Raw genomic sequence first — 15,000 nt, forward strand, 5'->3', positions numbered from 1 at the left:
ATGGGTAAGCACACGGCCCACAGGAGCGCTCGCGGCCACAGCCGGGGGCACAACCTCAGCCGCCCCCCGGCCCAACACGATCCCCCCAACAGCACAGCCGTTGGGGGACGACCGCGACGAGGCGGCACCCGGCCCCCCACCGAGGGGGGGAAACAGAGGCACGCCTCCCTTACCGTCTCGACCCCCCCCCCAAGAGAGCCACTCAGGGGACACACCACCGCGGTGGGGACCCGAGGAGCACGCTGGGAAAAGGGAACGACACCACCGCTCGGCCTCGGGCACCTGAGGGACAACCTGGAGCGCTCCAGGGGCACCACCGACGGCCAAGCAAGGCACGCTCACGCGCCAGCAGGGGCGCGCAGCGCAGCGGCGGGACGGCCCCCCCCAACGACGCGGGGAGGACCGCTCGCGAGGCACACGCCAAGGAGGCGAAGCGAGAGTGTCTGCTGCGTCCGAGGACCACGGACCCGCCCGCGCCATGAGGCAGGGGGCGGGAGACCGAGGGTCAGGGCCGGAGACCACCACCCCTGCCTTCCCCCACACCCCTCGACAGGCCGGGAGGGTGTGAAAAGAGAGGCGAGGGGCCCGCGGACAGAACGAGAAGAGCGGTCCCGTTCGCCAGGAACGTCCGTCCCTCGTCTAGCGCGACTTAGGTCCGGCCCAGGAGAGCGCGACATCACCACATCGATCAGTCAATCCAGCGAGCCAGGGGCCAGAAAGCCCCGAAGGGGAGGGGCACGGTGAGGACCATCATCCGAGGAGCCTGCTTCAGCCTCACCGGCAGCCGCAGCCCCAGCCCCCCCCCTACCACCTCCTTTTCTTTCTCTCAGGCAACACTGGCCGACGACCCCGCCAGGAGAACGCCTGACACGTGGCACGGAGCCTGCGGGGTGGGGCCGTCTCAGCCACCACCGGGTGCCTGCGGCGGGGGGTGGGAGTCACACGGGGTGGAAGACCCACGCGCCACCTCGCCCCGCCGCCCTCGGGTGAGCCAGAGACCGGAGGCGGCACCGCGGGCCGGGTCAGCCGGGCGCACACACGAGAGCCGGCGCGCAGGCCCAGGCGGGCGGCTCAAGCGGCAAGGGCCGGTTCGGGTGCCAGGCGGCAGTCCCAAGCCCAGAGCCCTGCATGCGTCCGGAGTCCCCAAGTCCTCAGCGACAGACGCCAAGGAAGACCGTGTCAGCACCTACCTGGTGGCAAAAAAGGCCCATTTCGGGCGAAAAAAATCACGACGCCCGGCAGCGGGGCCCATCCACGAATCGCAGGGGTGGTCCCCGGGACCTCGGTCCCGCCACCTGTCCCCAACACTTCCCCATCCACACCAGTCCCGGAGCTCTCGGGGCCATCTGGTCGACCCGAGGAGCGTGGTGGCAAAGTGGGGGCGGGGCGGGGCGGGGCGGGGCGGGGCGGGAGGGGCGGGAAAACGTGGGAGAGGCAGCGAGCGGGCCGGGGTCGCCCTCCCCAGTTCGCCCGCGCGGGCAGGTACCGGTCCCTCCGAGTCTCCGGGCGAGGACTTGGTTAGAGAAAAAGAAATATCCCACTCGGCCGCCTCCGACGAGCGGGCCCCACGAGGGACCGCGCCCGGGCCCAGGCCGCCCTATCCGGGCCACCCAGTAAGGCTCGGGCCGGTCCCCACCCCCCGGCGGGGACTCGCGGTGGAGGAGGGGGCGGGGCAGGGTGAGAAAAAGTCGCGTCCGCCGACCGGGAACCCACGTGGGCACGCTGAAGGGCCGGGTGCGCCCTCCCCGGCCACCCGCGCGAGCAGGGCCCGGTCCGTCCACGTCCCCGGACCCAGGGGGACTTGAAAACATTTTCCCAGGGAGGCGCCTCCCAGGCGACCGGAGCCCACGAGGGACCGCACCCGTGTTGGCCCTTGCCGGTCTCTCCGGGTCACCCCTCGCGGCCCAGGCCGGTCCCCACCTCTGGAGTCCGACTCGGAAAAACATCGGTCAGAAAGAATCCGACCACCGGGACCCACGCGCGCCCTCCACCGGCCTAAACGCACGGGCCCGGGCCGGTCCCCACCTCCGGAGCGGGGCGCTGTGGGGACCCGGGGAGGGAGGGGGTCGGGGAACGAACACTCCGAAGGGTGAGCCAGGAGAAGGCCCGACCGCCCATCCACAGGCGCTCCGGAGGGCGCGAAAGACCCTCTCCCTTCCCACCGCGGCGGCCCGGCCCAGGTCGGGTCGGATGGCCGGGTCGGTCCCCGCGGCCGGAGGGGCGCGGGCGGATGCTGGTCGACCAAGCCAGGCGGCCCCTCAAACCGGCTCGAGAGCGCGGCGACGGTCCCACCCTCACAGACCTGCACGCCCAATCTCAAGCGACAGCAGGAGGCGCCCACGCCTGGGCGCCACCGGGACAGTCGCCACCAGCGTCGCCTGGCTCCCGGAAATCTGCCTCGGGCCCGGCGGCCGAGTCACAGCCCTCACGAAGGTCGCCGGAGCTCCAGAGACAAGGGACAATATAAAAGCGGCCGCCAGGTGGCTCCTGACAACCGGCTCCAACGTCCCCGGGCCGGATCCCGGTCGCCGGCCGGCCACCGAGGACGCTGCAGCGCCGCCGGGCCGCCCAAACGCCCGAGCTCAGCCCGGGGCGAGGCGGCGGGCGTCTGGCGCGGCCCCGAGGCGTCCGTCTCGGAGCTAGCCCCCGGGTCGGCACGACACGGCGCGACCCCGGCAGCAGACGGGGTGGGGGGGCGGGGGAAGCCGGGAAGATGTCGCCGGGAGGCTGCCTCGGAGGAGACGCGCTCCCCACGCGATTCCTGGGCGGGGGGAAATCCCACGGAGACGCCGGCGGTGCCCGGGGAGGCTGGCACGGGCTGCCCAGAGGGGCACGAGCAAGATCCCCGGCTGCCCGGACGGAGGGAGGGAGGGAGGAAGGGAAGGCGGGGACTGGCAAACCGAAACCAGGCCAGCGCTCAGAGAACAACGCAGGAATGCATCCTTTCTCGAACGGAGGAGGTCTTTCGGAAGCAGACACGCAAAGCCCAGAAGCTAGAAAGGAAAGGAAGGATACACTCTGACCCCCACACAAGTGGAAATAAACATCTATCTGTGCCTAGACGGCGACAAAGTCCAAAGACAACACATGGGTGCGTGGGTGGGGGGGAAATGCACTTGCGGTCACGAGAACATGGATTTCAAAATGGACTGACCACAACCACGGGCGGGGGGGGGGGGGGGGGTGAGGCAGGCGGGGGTTGGGGGAATGCGGGCGGGTGGGGGTGGGGGGGCAGGGGGCGAGGGTGGAGTCCATAGCCATCCACTAAAGAAGCTGAGTTCCGGTACATCTACACAATGCAACACTCTGAGCGCGAGCGGGTGCGTGTGCGTGGGGGTGGGGGTGTGTGTGTGTGGAGTGCGGTAAGTATCGACAACCAACCGTAGTCCCACCAAGACCACACCAAACCATACCAGCAAAGAAGTCAAGCTGTAGAACTACTCTGGCCTTGAAAACAAAGGAAAAAGCACGCACGGATAACATACATACACGTATTACCTATGCTCGTGGCGCACGTATACATGGACCTATAAAGGCCTAGGACAAGCCCAAGCATATCCCGTAAGGGGAGCCTATCCAAAACAGACCGAGGCCTCACACAATTCAGCCTCCAGAAAACAAGCAACCCAGTGAGAAAAGTGGGCAGGAGGCCCGAACAGAACATGTTCATTAATTAGGAGAAAAAAAAAAAAAGAAAGGAAAGAAAACAACTTTTTTTAGTAAAAAAAACAAAGCAAAACGGAAACACAACAACAAAACAAACAAAAATGAAACACAAAACATTTTTTTAGTTAAGAAAAATAAATGGGGAACCAAAGAAGCGCACGCATTTCTCTTGACAAAGATATTCGGACAGGCCCAGGATCTGGAGTTGCGACAGCAAGTTCGTAAAGGCAGAAAAAGTGGCTCCTGATCGAACACGTATTTTTCAAGCTGAGAGAGACCACCACCACCGTGGCATGCTGGAGGACTCAGAGATGTCACCTGGCGGGTGACAGAATGGCTCTCCGACAAAAGACAGCAGTATGGAAAACAGTACGGAAGTCCCTCAAAACACTGCACACAAAACTACCATGCGACCCAGTAACTCCACTAAGTGCCCACGGAGGGGGTGAAGAAGACATGTAACATGTCTATCTGTATCAACACCCACACCTATGTAGCTATAGGTACGGACACACTGTTAGCGCTCTCTGTGTCCGTACGTGTATATCTATGAGGAGAGAGAGAGAGAGAGAGAGAGAGAGAGAGAGAGAGAGAGAGAGAGAGGGAGAGAGAGGGAGAGAGAGGGAGAGAGAGGGAGAGAGAGGGAGAGAGAGAGAAACAGAGAGACAAAGAGTGGACAGTCACGTGAGTGCAATAGGTAAGGGAGATTAAGGCAACAAACAAACTCCCAACAGTGGTTTTGTAAGTCAACAATCAAGATTTCGATATCATGATGTCATCAAGCACCAGCACTTCTAAAGGGGCACAACGACACACAGGGCTCACTGGGCAGGGCAGTTCAGGACCCTAAAATGACCCTGAAAGCTGAAGCTCAAAAAAGCAATCTTGTTCACCTCCACGGGGGAAAAATACCGTTGTCCCACGACATTCAAAAATCGTACCAAAAGGGGGGGAAAAATAAAAAATCGTATCAAAACATTTAAAAACTCTCTTACTCACTCACCATTTAAAAGGTAGAGAATATAAAAAGAGCCAAACTACGATTTATTTAGTGGACTGTCATGGAAAGCATCGACATGAAAGCATCTGATTCATTTTGTAAAATCCTAGGAACAGCAGTTTTCAACAGTGCTCGCCTTCTTGGCGTGGTATCTTTTCTACCTCTGGATAAGCAGTCCTATTTTTTGTTTGTTTTTCTGTTTGTTTGTTTGTTGTTCCCCTAACTGAAGATCAGCCTCCAACACGATAACCCTTTGTGCTCTGTGGGTCCAGAACTATCTCTCGAAGTGCTTTTCTGAATGGGAACGTTTTCACCAACGTCATCGCCTGGAGACATCTTCAGCCTGTCCTCCCCCCCCTCCCCCCTCCCCCCTCCTCCTTTTTCTTCTTTGTATTCTTCAGCTCTCCTTGCGCTGGTCTCTCACACGGTGACAGTGTTGTCCTAGGCATGCTCAGGTGTCTCCTAACCCCATCCAAGTGGACTTCCAGTGTCATCATTTTGGGTTTCTTAGCCGCACTTTCGTCGTCCTCGGGCAATTCTTTCTTTTTATTTTCCACGGACGGGGGAGACCGGGGCTGGGGACAACACCACGACACACTGCGTGTGACCCGGAAAACAGACACATACACACCAGGCAATCACCGACAGGCTCTGAAAGAGGATCGGTCACTGGACACGGGGCACGCACGTTTGTTATTTGTGGAGTCATTGCAGACTGAACAGGCAGCAGCAAACTTTGGACTTCACGCAGCTACCGTTCATCAATTGTGGAAACTGACATTCGAAACACGTAGTTAGGCTCTTGGTGCGATTTCACCTAGTCATTGAAATGTGTACACACTGGAACCATGGAAAGTGAGACACCTCTCTCCCTCTCTCTCTCTCTCTCTCTCTCTCTCTCTCTCTCTCTCTCTCTCTCTCTCTCTCTCCCCCTCCTTCCCTCCCTCCCTCCCTCCCTCCCTCACCTCATTTCTACCAAAGGTCGCCAAATGAAGACTCGTTTGTTTCCAAACCAAGTTTCCTTTCACTCAATTGGGTGGGAGCTTTCCCTAAGGATTGCATGGGAAGGTGTTATCCTCATTCGTTTTAGCAGTTTTCCTTAGAACTAGAAAATTAGAATTCTGCTGAACGATGAACATGCACCTCGCTTAAGTTTCTGCTAGGAAATCCATGCACCATGTTGATCGAATGAAAAGGAAAAGGATTTTTAGCAAGGTTTTTTTCTCCACTTCAGATGAATTTTACAGGGCGGGGAGGGGGGAGGCGAGGGGGGTCTCTGGTGTTTTTTTTTTAATTTTTAAAAAATTTTTATTCTTGGCTGTGTTGGGTCTTCGTTTCTGTGCAAGGGCCTTCTCCAGTTGCGGCAAGCGGGGGCCACTCTTCATCACGGTACGCGGGCCTCTTCACTATCGCGGCCTCTCTTGTTGCAGAGCACAGGCTCCAGACGCGCAGGCTCAGTAATTGTGGCTCACGGGCCTAGTTGCTCCGCGACATGTGGGATCTTCCCAGACCAGGGCCCGAACCCGTGTCCCCTGCATCAGCAGGCAGATTCTCAACCACTGCGCCACCAGGAAAGCCCAGGGTCTCTGTTTTTAATTTAAGGTCCTCTGAAACGTCAGTATGTGTTCGTGAACATACTCATGTGTACTATATTCCTCCATCCAATCGTCAGTCATCTGGCAGAAGGAGAGCCTCATCACCGGCAAACAACATTCCGACCCTTAATGAGAAAATATTTTTCTGGTGCTTTCGCCAAAAAATGCAAAGCCCCTTATTTAAGCTAATGACATTAAAAAGAAATCCTTAGTACCTAGGAACAGAACAAAGTGAAAGAAACACAATGCACAGACTTGGGGGAAGAAAGAAAGAAAGAGAGAGAGAGAGAGAGAGAGAGAGAGAGAGAGAGAGAGAGAGAAGAGAAGAGAAGAAAAGAAAAGAAAGAAAGAAAGAAAGAAAGAAAGAAAGAAAGAAAGAAAGAAAGAAAGAGAAAAGAAAGAAAGAAAGAAAGAGAAAAAGAGAAAAAGAGAAAGAAAGAAAGAAAGAAAGAAAGAAAGAAAGAAAGAAAGAAAGAAAGAAAGAAAGAAAGAAAGAAAAAGAAAGAAAGAAAGAAAGAAAGAGAAAATCTCTCAACCTAAAAGTTTTTGTAACAAACGGACAATCTGTGATTTGGTAAGTAAAATATATTTCTGGAACGTAAAGTTCTTTGAGACAAGAATGGAGAAGAAAACAAGAAAAAGACAATCAGAATTCAGAACCCTTAGAAACCTGAATCGGTCATGAACAGGAACTAGGAAGCCACGGTGAACGGGGTCCGTGACACCAGTGTTTCTGGACCGGCAAATGGATGATTCCATTCCATCATGTCTAGAAGCATACATTTTCACACAGCGTCACTTTTTCAAAATTTCTTTCCCCCAAAGTGATGCCAGAGGTGTGGAGTCATACATCGAAACATCTTTAGTTTTACAGTTAGTTTTAGTTTTACAGTTCCTTCTGTAATAAAGAGACAGAAGTAGGTCCACTGAGACTTGTTGAGCCAAGAACGTTTCCATAGGTTATCTTTGGAAACGATCTAGACGTTCCACGAATTCCCCATCATTCCACTTACGCCAACTCTAAAGTTTCTAAAGTGACCCCAAAGGTCTGGGAGAAACTCTTTTTAAGTAGACATACATACCACAACACATAACCTTTCTTAAGGAGTTCCTCCACCTAGAGCTATCGAAATCACTTGTTCTAAATCCCATGACGATGAGATGACCCGTGAACATCTCCTGAGACTTTAGACGACGTCAGCCATCACCCCCCAAGTTCTTTTTCTTGCTGACGAATTCGGTTCACTCCCGTGAACTTATTGGATTTGGGGTCGACGTAGATAGAAGAAAAGGTTGACCTCGAATGCTGATCACGCTAAAGACCTGCCTAGTTTCATAAAACCCATCCCTTGACCTTGGCTATATCTCGGCTGAAGGGTTCATCCTAGATCACGTGAACTTGCAAAAACCTTCGGGCGGGTCCCTTTCTAGTGGACTGAATTCGGGAGTGCTTCCTTCTAAGCCAGTTCAAGAGAGCTCTTTCACAAGTTAACTGTGGCACTCGGATCCGTACGTAGACACAGGCCAGCTCTAGGAGGGAGCTACAGACATACCCGTTACCGGGCCCTTTCCAGATTCTTGCACAGCAGTACCATAGAAATGAAGATCGCTTCCACAAGACTCTAAGGCTAACAAGGCAAAACGTTTTAATGAAAAGACATAGCTTGTACACAAGGGAGAAGGCGGTGTGCGGGGTGGGGGTGGGGGGTGGGGATGTGGGGGCGGGGGGGGGGGGGGGCGAGAGACAGCTCCCCGAGTCGCTTTGATCACGGAAGGGAGAGTCTGTCTCGGGATCACTGATCATTTCCGGAAATCCTCCAAATTCTTGGATCAGCAGCAGCTGGTTCCACGGTGGCTACCTATGGGGAAGAGCAAGCGCTTCCACGAGGCGAAAGAAGCGCAGGAGGATTTTCTGCAAGAAAGCACAGGAACAGATAAGGGTTAAATGTATAGTTGAGCTTCCTGTCTCGTGACAACTAGGTACAGTCGTGGGTGTCAACAGAGGTAACGTTAACCTTTTACTCCCGCGAACCTCTTTTGTGTGTGTGTGGGGGGGGTGTGGGGGGGTGTGGGGGGGGTGTGTGTGTGTGCGTGTGCGTGTGTAAGGTCCGGGTTATTGCTCAACACCCCTCATGTCATATCCCCTTGCGATGAGGTCACCCTGAGTCAGGAGTGTGCGTATCTCCGTGATGCATCTGAAAGGCACGTGTCAAGTCAACCCAAGGGAATAGTCAACTGCACCTCAAACAGTGTCTGAGCTTGCGATAGACACACCTGTCTTTCTCCAGTTTTGTCATCTCGACCGTCACCTTTGGACATTGTGGGGATGGCGCAGGCCGAGCCAGAATATCCACCATGTCTTTAAATATCAGTGAGTCTCAAGGGTGTGTGCGACCTTCACCCAGGAAGAGTGCGCCCTGATGAGCAAATTCCAGGGGACGCTGTCTAGAGCTGTGCTGCTGGAGGACCTCAGTTATCTGGTGTCCATGGGTGAGTCTGTCCACAGCCATTTATCTGATAAAAGATTACCCAGAGGAGCTTTGCGTATTCTGCCCCCCACCACGCCGATGCCTATACACTTACAGAGCATCCACATCTGCCTGAAGGGGATGTGCTTCTTTCTTTCTTTCTTTCTTTTTAATTTTTTTTTTTTTTTTCAGGATCCCACCAGGATGGACAATTTCTGGCCACAATCACACGTCTTCCTTTCTGCTCCATATCTAACACTCAGAACAGTGCAGGACACTCACCTCATGGCACGCCTGCATCCAGTGGATGGATCAACGTGATAGGTAGTTCCTAACCAGCTCCTCTGCTCTTGAAACCGTGGCAGAGTGTGGCACAACAGTCGTCATCATAGCAGACATTTTCCCTTTAAAAGAGAGTTCATGAGGATGGGGGGGTGGGGTTGGGGGGTGGGGTGGGGGGTGGTTGGCCTTCCGAGGGAGCTGATGTTATTGAATATGTTTTTCTGAAAATAATGTTCGATCCACTATGGAACAATGGATTCACCCTCGTTAGAAAAACAAAGGATTTCACAGTCTGTTTCTGGTCTGGGGCCTGAGCATCAGCAGACAGTTCCTGAATACCTGAGCCCAAAGTCAGCGTCCCTCCTGCTCTGGGGAAGGGCTGGGAGTACTTCCCCGTGCTCAGGACGCCCTTCCCCGTGGTGCTGCTCTTTAACGTTCGTTCGCCTCGCTCCTCCTCCTGACGTGAACCTGAAGACCACACGCAGGTTCCAACGCAGGGCTCCAAATCCAGGTCCATGTTTCCCACGAAACAAGTTATCGGCTGCACCAATCAGATGTGCTTTCACAGCTGGAGCAGGAGGAGAGATGAGGAGGATGCAAGAGGATTTCCCAGAGTCCTGAATCCAGGTGGGCTCCAGGCTCATTCGAGTCAGTGTGGAGAGAAGCCTGGCCACTAGGGGAGAAGGGCAGGTAATGCCCACCGCAGACTCCCCTGAGAAAGTAGTTTTCCTGACACATCTTGTAAGACATTACCCAGTGCACTCGTCCTTATAAACACCAGGGAAGTCACACACAGCAGAAACCCTGTGTCTGAGATCAGTGAGGTAGAGCCTTCAGCCAGAAATTACCCTCTTTAAGCCGAGGAAAATCATGTGGGGAGAAACCCTAAGCCTGGAACCACGGTGGAAGAACCTTCAGTTGGCGCTCCAGCCTCAGCACACACAGACAGCTCAGAGTGGGATGCATCCCTGACGCGGTAGGGAAGGCAGCACAAGCTTTACTAGGAGGACAGCAGGCCGTCGTCTTGGGCCAGACCACATAATCACCGCTGTAGAAGAAATCCGATGCAATGCATGGGAGAATCCCATTCGCCATGGAGCCAGCACTTGTAGGACATGAGAGGATTCACACTGAATAAAATAGTCTCAGCATGGTGAAGGAAGGACATTCTTCAGTGGTGCCTTATCCCTTGGTGTCCTCACACCAAGGAGGTGCCAATTCTAACGTCACAATGGCAAATTCCTCACCTAGTTCACATCAAGAAATGAATGCTGGGAATATACTGACTCTATAAAGAATGTGTGAGCCCCACGATTGAGACAAGGTTCAGACGTTTGGAGATTGTCTATTACTACCAATCTACAGCATAAATAGGTAGATGGTGAAGTATTTTGAGAATGCAAAGTTTGGTACCAAGAAAGAAAGCAACCCCACTTCAGTGGATCAGTACTTGGACATACGTAAGCACTACCGAATGGGTGTGTGTCTTTCAAAACCAGGAAAAGTTGCCCTGAGTCAGAATGGGTCAATTTTCCTTTCATACACTCGCTGTCGATCAGTGAGGGACTTTCTATTTTTATGAAGTTGTAAACATAATTACAAACCCTAGGGTCAATCAGGAACTAAGTTTCAATGGTCAGTAAAAAAGTAGAACACAAGTGATGGGGGTTACCTGTTACATTACTGTTCAAATAGGTATGCACGCACATGTCAAGGATGAGTGGCCACAAGAATTAACACAACAAAGTTGAAACCTGTGCATGTGCGTGTGTGCGTGTGTGTGTGTGACTCATAGGTGGATGTTTTCCATAGCCGTGCACTATGGCACTGCAGGATCTGTGGTTGCTGAGTCCCCGGAGGTGGAAGCGCAGATACAGGGCCCTGACTGTGAAGTTATCCATGGATTTTCACAGTGCGTGGGCTCGGCACCCGTAACCCTCCATGTTGGTTGTTCAACGGTCAACTCTAGTTTATAGATCAGAGAGGATAACATCATGTGTTCACTATTAATAACTTTTCCAAATAATCTTTATCTTTTTAAAAGGAAGACATCATTTAATCCATTTCACAAGCTGATATTGGGAACCTACTGCCCCAGCACGTGAATTATCCCTACAGAACACGAGATCCCCGAGAAGGAAGAGCCCTGAGCACTGAGACGCCATGAAGGTAGGCTTTTAGATGATATTCTCTGCTTCTCCAGCTTGAGGTAAAACATGGGATGACTGGGTCTACCTATCCCATTCCGGTTTGTCAATTGGGAGCCCCCATGGCACGTATCACCAGAAGTCGGTCCATGATAACTCCATCTATAGGAATTCTTGGCAGTTTTATGTTCAGGATCATTTCTTTTCCTGCCATCGATTGAAAACTCCTTGGGCCCTGTTAGCAGTTACAGATTCAATGAGTCCAGTACTTCATAGGTTTTGTCACGTATTTAGAAGGGGAATCACCATCAAGTTGCTGAAATGAGGACTAAGTGTCTTTCAGACATGGAGAAGGAAATAAATGGTGCTCTGCGGGGTGTGCGATGACAGGCACCCAGGATTCCTTCACCCAGCCCTCCCTTTGCTCCCTCACCGCTTCCTGGAAAATTGGCGCGCGCGCGCACACGCACACGCACACGCACACGCACACGCACACACACACACACACACACACACAGCTCTGGGGGCGCTATTTGCTGTCCATGATTTCACGTGCCTTTTGGGCACGGCTGGTAGAGATGGACATGAAGCAGCAGGACAGCAAGCTGGCATCTCGGTCGGCCTAGAGAAGTTTCCCAAGTGAAATATCAGAACCAGGGCAGGGGGGCGTAGAGAGAGGCGGGGAGGGGAGGCCCACGTGACCTGGGAGAGAGGTTGGGGGGGGACCGCTGACCGACCTCGGTTCAGGTTCCCCGTCCCCCCCCCCCCGCTGAGAACCTGCCTTCGCTTCCTGCCCTCAGGTGTGTGAGAGGAGCATGTTTCTTTCCAACAAATACCAACACATCAATTCAGTCTGTTTGTGTGTTTGTTCTTGCTTGTTCGTTTTCTGGACGAGGCCAAAGAACCCTTCCAGTGGAGGTGTGTGTACAAAGGAGGATCTGACAGGATGGGAGGGTGCGGGTCAGTCCATGTGCCAAGAAATCCAGAGAATCTGTCGTAGCTGAGACTCGGGCCTTTTGCAGAAATAGGCCAAGAGAGTTCAGATTTGATCATTCACTGCCAAATAGTCATCACAGCAGTTTCCTGGAAGGGATTGTGTTGCAGGAGCCAGCGTGGCCCTCAGCCCTCAGGCCTCAGCCCGGCGGGCGGGCAGGCAGGCAGGCAGGCAGCGGCTATTGTCTGTTGTTCCCGCCCCCACCCCCACCCCCACCCCCGTTCCTTCTCCAGCGCTCCTTCCTAAGTCCCCTGGACTGACCTTTGCCAGGAGCGGGGGAGGGGAGGTCCGGACGATTCATTCGGCAGGGCCTCGTTCAATCGCTCCATTCAAATGCAGAAAGCTCTCCGGTCAAGTCGGAGCGTTTGACTTTGCCTCGAGCTTCTCTTTAATGAATGGCTTTTTCTTTTTTCTTTCCCCAATTTCCCCCACCCTTAGGCTGCCCCCTCCAAACTGCAGGGAGGGAAGGAGGGAGAGAGGAAGGGATGGGAGGAGGATGTGTGAGAAACAGGCTTTTTTTCCAGGCAAAAGGAGTCCCCTCCTTTTCCTAACCCAGGAAACCCCACTACACCATTTGAGAATCATGGACACGCGTGAAAGCAGACGTCTTCACTTGAGATCTTCCTCCGCAGGAGGACAGAAAGGAGGGCCAGTGTGTCCCTCTTGTGCTGGCCGGTTCTTAGGTCACTTGAATTCAAAATAAGCAATAGAGCATGGAGGCACATTTTGGGGCGGCCTACTCTGGAGCCCAACAGTTCCCTCCTCTGAAAGTTCCTTGGAACATATTAAAGCTGAGCTGGTGACTCGTGTGTGTGTGTGTGTGTGTGTGTGTGTGTGTGTGTGTGTGTGTGTGTGTGTGTGTGTGTCTGTCTGTCTGTCTGTCTGTCTGTCTGTCTGTCTGTCTCTGAGTCAAGGAGATTTCTAGATGTCAGGGTCGAAGCAACTTTAGAAGTTTGAAATAACTCTGATGATGTCGTCGGGTGTTTGGTTCAAATTTCAGAGTGGCTCTCACAGAAACAGGAACGAGGACTTTTTCCATAGGAGCCGTTGTGGCCGTTTCTCTAAGGTTTTCGTCAAGTTCTCTAGCTTCCGTTTGCAGGGCTTCAGGCAAAGGGCCGTTTTAGTTCTCAGTGATGCCAAGTCAAAAGGGTGGGAGAAAATGGCAAAACGTTCATGGAGAGAGTCGTAGCCAGATATTGGAGGGAACTCAAAAAACTTCGGGATGCAGTCCAGTTTTCAGGTTAAGAACAACACCCTAAGGGAAGTGAGTAAGACCAGAATTTCATATCCACAAGTGTGTATCCCCGTTTTATGGAAACATAATTTTGGCCTCCAAGTAACATATGCAAATAACTCTATTGCCAGGGAAATAAGAAGCCTCCCTGAGAGTTTCTGAATTAAGGAAAGTAGGGAGAAAAAGATCAGTGATTCTATCCTGCTGACAGAGGTATAAGTTACCAAATGGACGTCCCCCTTTAAAAATAAAAGAAGAAAATTGGGTTTTGTTTGTTTGTTTTTGTTTTTCCTTGTATCTGGAAAACAAAAGATTTAACAATCAGTCCTAATCTCTCCCTCTCTCCCTCTCTCCCTCTCTCTCTCTGTTTTTCTCTCTCTCTCTCTCTCTTTATATATATATATATATATCAAAATACTTTATATAGATATTCTTTTTCAGATTCTTTTCTCTCATACGTTATTACAAAGTAGTGAGTAGAGTTTCCTGTGCTATATAGTAGGAGGTGTTTGTTGATTACCTACTTTATGTACAGTAATGTGTATATGTTCATCTCAACCTCCTAAGTTATCTATCCCCCGCTTCCCCAAGCAGTCCTATTTTACACAAGTAGTCATACACATTGTCATCCTATTCATCAGTTCATTCAACCCCATGTAAGTCATTCTTGTTCTTCTTGGAGTCCAGTTTTTCCATCGGTTCTGCCGACCTTGCCTGATGATTGAGGGTGACTGGACGAGTGACGGTTCCAAAAAGTTTACAAGAGCTTTTGTGAAGGATTGTAGGATTTGCCCAGAGAAGCGGGTGCCTTGATCTGATCACACGGGAGGCTGTGGAAGGTAGACCCCAAGTGGCAAACACATTTTGTTTTTTTAACAGTCTCTGTGCCACGGTGAGGACATCAGGCTTGCAGCGAGGGAAGACTTCAACCCACACGGAAAACATACAAGGATGTTTGGATGACCCCTACTAAGTGGCAGTGGAATGAAATCCAGTGGCTGGGGTTCAGAGGGTCCAGAGAGAGGAGGTTTTCTTTCCATAGAGAAAAATGATTTTTCCCCCCCAGGGTTACAAGCATGACAGGTCAGACGTTGCCGGTAGACTGTAGAAGTCTTCCTGCCAATGTCTATTTACAATTGGAGTCATCTTGGAGGCACCATGGGCGGGTGAAGGAATGCAAGGTGTGGGGGAGGGGGGAGGTTGGCCAGGGAGCAACCGGCTGGGCCAACGTCTCCCGTCTGCCATAGCCCCGACCGGCTGTTGAAAGGACAGAATGGACCTGATCCACGTGTGCCCCGCCACCCCCACCATCTTTCCACAGGCTGTTGTTACTGCCTTGGCGTGAAAGTCGGTTAGAACATCTCCCTGATACTGGGTTCAGCCCCTTTCGTGTGAGCCTCCATTTTGACGATAACAGACAACACTTTATGCCAGGGCAGAGAAGACTTCCAGGAAGAAAGATCCCATCATTTCTGGAACAGTTAGAACACATCGGTGTACAGACACAAGCCAAAGAAGACTTCACGTTGTTCCTTCCTCTTTGACAACACTTTCCCGTGTCATCGAACCTCTCCAAGAAACTTACTCAGTTTCATCTCTCTCATTTCTCAGGAG

Source organism: Eschrichtius robustus, unplaced genomic scaffold, assembly GCF_028021215.1.
Source record: "Eschrichtius robustus isolate mEscRob2 unplaced genomic scaffold, mEscRob2.pri scaffold_713, whole genome shotgun sequence".
NCBI lineage: Eukaryota > Metazoa > Chordata > Mammalia > Artiodactyla > Eschrichtiidae > Eschrichtius > Eschrichtius robustus.